This window comes from Canis lupus, chromosome 6 (genome assembly GCF_003254725.2).
Source record: "Canis lupus dingo isolate Sandy chromosome 6, ASM325472v2, whole genome shotgun sequence".
NCBI lineage: Eukaryota > Metazoa > Chordata > Mammalia > Carnivora > Canidae > Canis > Canis lupus.
Genome location: NC_064248.1, coordinates 75144937 through 75148267, shown reverse-complemented (window position 1 = coordinate 75148267; position 3331 = coordinate 75144937).

The window sequence follows — 3331 nt, the reverse complement described above, 5'->3', positions numbered from 1 at the left end:
TCCAACGTGTCTTTTGTTTTTTTTTCCAATGTGTCTTTTGATATTAAATTTAGTAATTGCATCACAGTGTTAAGACTTTTGTTCTCAAGATATGTCACTTCCAATTATGTTGTATCAAAACCAGATTGCTTCTTTTTGTTGTTATTTTTAAAACTTGTTTCCACTGGCAAGTGAAGGTGTGTGTCGTAAGTGATATCTGGAGGGCTTTGGCCCCCTGCAGTGATCTACAAACCCACAAATTAAGCTCTTTAGGACTTCTCTCTGGGCCCCCAATTCCCTTCTTATAATTTCATTTGCAAAAGCCTAAGGGAGAGCAAGACTTTTTTTCCTTTGAGATAAAACAAAATGGATCTAATAATTTTCCATATGTATACTGACAATAATAATATGTAGACAGCCCCCCCTCCCCACCCCAGGTCCTTATTGTGCTGTTTGCACTCTGCAGTCACAATATCCTTATCCACAGCCGGCCTTTAATGAGAGTAGTTGAGGTCTTTGTGTACATATGCAAGCAGTACAGTGACATTTTCATAGTTTTTAAAAGCATATATTACAAGAGTAATAATGAACTTTGTGTTGTGTAAGAGGCTTAAGGAGTAATATAAAAAATGAGAAGTCTCCCATTTCCTCTAAAATATATGCCCCCACTGAATCCCAGTTTCTAGAATTAATAGTTTTTCAGTAGGTATTATGATGCTATTTTGTTGTTTACAAGCTAGTTTACATGAAAAATTGGCACACATCCCAGGCATTTACTCTAAAGTGGTTATTTTTTTTTTTATTTAAAAAGTTTTTTTATTTTTATTTTTATTTTAAAAGTTTTTTGCTGGGTGGCTTAGTCGGTTAAGCACCTGCCTTTGGCTCCCACCATGATCCCAGGGTCCTGGGATCAAGCCCCCTGTGGGGCTCCTGGCTCAGTGGGGCTCCTGGCTCAGAAGCTCCTGCTTCTCCCACTGCCTCTACCCTGCTTCTCCCTCTCCCTCTCCCTGGTGCTCCTCCTGCCTGTGTGCTCTCTCTGTCAAATCAATAAAAAAAAATCTTAAAAAAAGTTTTTTGCTAAATAATTTGCTTAACGGCAATTTCTGAATTAGGACTTTTGGCAGTATTATTATTATTGAAAAGGTAAAATAGGCCCATGGTACGAAAATGGAACACAAAAGCAAATAAACATAAAGAAAGTTACCTTCCGGCTAGGGATCCATGGCTCTCTACTACCAGAATGGTTTCTATACACATTACATCATATATCTGTCTAAAAACAATGCAACATGGTATATAGTCTTTTGAAAAAAAAAAAAAAGGAAGCATAACATATACTTTTCTTTGCACCTTGCTCTATTGTGTCAGAAATTAGAGCTCAGGACATGCCAGTTGGCATCAGTCTCCTACTTTGCTGCCACTCGGTGGCTATACCATAGCTCACTGACTGCTCTCCTATGGATGGACAGTTAAGCTGTTTTCCATGCTTTTGATATTAAAAATGGCAAAAATACGTATAAAGAACATCCTGGCTCATCTTTGGACACACGTAAGAATACACGTGAAGATGAAATTGCCGAGTCGTAAGAATCCTCAATACATAATACTAAGCTGCCATCTAATAAACTCTCCTCAATTTATAAGAGTAAAAAAGGGCATCATTTAGAGCATTTTATATTGGTGCTAGCTTTTAAAGAATCCTTTATTGCAGTAACACTAAATAAAATATTCATATTTATACAACCCAGGTTTTGCTCACCAATATTGGGAGGTAAACTAATAAGGACTGTTTTATTTTATTTTTAAGATTTTATTTATCTATTCATGAGAGACACACACACACAGAGGCAGAGACACAGGCAGAGGAAGAAGCAGGGAGTCCCTTCCCTGCAGGGAGCCCAAGGGGGGACTCAATCCAGGACCCCAGGATCACGCCCTGGGCCTAAGTCAGATGCTCCACCGCTGAGCCACCCAGGTGCCCCTAATAAGGACGTTTTAGAGGCTCCTGGGTCCCTAGACATTTTACATAAAAACATACCTCTGTACAGTTACATCTGCCTCGAGAGGACTTGCAGTTGACACGTTATATTTTAAACAAAAAATATTAATTAAACATATATCAGTATCTATCAGTGTTTCGGAGTCTATCCATTTCTTCCGCCAGGCATACAAGTTTTGCGAGGCCTCTAGAAGCTCACAGGCCCTTAGGCACTGCCCTTCCAGCAGCTTCCTGGCTAAGTGTCCCTGAAGCTAATTTGCAAGGCAAATTGCCACAGTCCTTAACATTTTAAGAACTGTTTATTCTGTATTCTCTGCTTTCTTAATTGGTTCAACAGTTCCAGATCTTTAGCTAATACTTTGCAGGAACAGAAATATCCCTAACTTCCCTAGTCCTAGAAAATAGGCACAGCACTAAGTAGGTCACATCTGTATTGTTTAGGGAACAAGGAGATTTTTGTTGTTTGTTTTAAGGGAGCGACCCTTGGGGAGTAGGGCTCTGGGTGCAGGTGAGAGGTAAATCCTCACACCCACTGCTTCCCTTCTCCTGCAAAACTGTTGCTGTCAATTGTGCAACAAAGAAGGCATTTTGTGTAAAGATCCGAGGCTCCAATAAGGTGGGTTCCGTTTGTTTTGTTTTGAAGCCACAGTCTTTTCATCAGGGGGAGCTTCCCGGGGTACTTCAACGACGCTTGACAAAAGCTCAAATGTGAATGCTCTTAAGCTTCCAGGGTTCCGAGGAGAGATGCCGACCGCAGCAGCTTTGCCGTTGCTTAAGGAACATGAGCTCCCTCCCGTTTCCCCCCTCGCAAGTCCTGGGGCAGGACAGGGTTCAGTGTCCCTGGAAAGGCAGGTGCCGCAGCTGCCGAGCGTCCAAGCTGCAGATCCGGCAGGTCGAGCCCTGGGTCGCTGGCGCGGGTCAGCACCGCCCTCGGGGCAAAGGAGGTGGGGGTGGGGTCAGGGACGCAGGCTGCGGGCCTCCAGGCTGTTTGTGCGGCCTGTTCGCAGGTTACCGGTGTCACCACCCAGCCTGCCTTCCTCCGTGTCCCGGCGAAGCTTCTGCCTGCGGGGGGCGGGGGGCTGGGGGGCCCTGGAGCCAACGAGGCGGCCTCCCCCAGGCCCCCGCCCTCCAGGATCCGCCAGGCCCCTCAGCCCTCTCGACCCCCCCAGCCCTCCAGACACCCAGGCCCTCCCGAACCCCCTTGGCCCCCCCAGTCCTCCAGGCCCCCCAAGCCCCTCAGTCCCCTGAAGTCCCTTAGCTCTCCCAGACCCCCAGCCTCCCAGCCCCCCCAAGCCCCCTCCAGGCTCCCCCAGCCCCTCCAGCTCCCCTAGGGCCCTCAGTTCCCCCAAGCCC